This window comes from Paralichthys olivaceus, chromosome 5 (genome assembly GCF_024713975.1).
Source record: "Paralichthys olivaceus isolate ysfri-2021 chromosome 5, ASM2471397v2, whole genome shotgun sequence".
NCBI lineage: Eukaryota > Metazoa > Chordata > Actinopteri > Pleuronectiformes > Paralichthyidae > Paralichthys > Paralichthys olivaceus.
In genome coordinates this window covers 9,227,842-9,228,614 of record NC_091097.1, presented here as the reverse complement: position 1 = coordinate 9,228,614, position 773 = coordinate 9,227,842, and positions in this window count along the sequence as shown.

The following is a 773-nucleotide window of genomic DNA, read 5'->3' as shown; positions in this document are numbered from 1 at the left end:
GACACCCCCCCCTCTTTGGATTCTTTCCTGTTATAGAGAAGCTGGTGTCAACAGCCAGACCACGAACAGACACTAGGTGGCGGCAAAACTTCACTGTGTCCAGAGGTTTAATGGTACTGGTCATTTTACCAACATTACCTTTTACTGAATCTTACCAAAGCTCAGATCTCTGTGAGTGAAGCAATACAACATACAAACTCACGATAACCATAGCATGTGATATAGTACAATTATACATAGAAAGGTTTTAACTCATTTAAACAAATGGTCTTTTTTTTACTTCATACAGGAGTTTGTAAAGTATATTTAATGCCAAAGAGGATTTTTTTTGTTGCCTGTAGTATATTAACTTTATAAAGTACATTTCATCTGCAGATCTTAAATATCTTGAAAATATTTCCAACGTTTCAATTTCCTTAAAAAATATCTTTAAAAGTCACATTTCAGTTTACAAAGGTTTAAAATAAAATAGAACCAGTCATCTGGTGGATCAATAAGATGTTCCTTAGTGTTTTAGTTCTCATCCAGCCGACCACTCATCCATCTATCTTTCACTGATGACATGTTGTGTTGAGTATGAACTTGAGCACAGTTGCATGGTAACATATATATATATCAACTATAGAACAGTGACACAAGATGTGAGAGACATGAGAGAGATACACCTTCACTGTTTAAAACAATAACTGTTTTTATTCATTCTCACTGCATTTAGCAACTGACTACAAAGCCAGAACAGTTTTCCTCAGTTTATGATGGAGACCAAACACAGA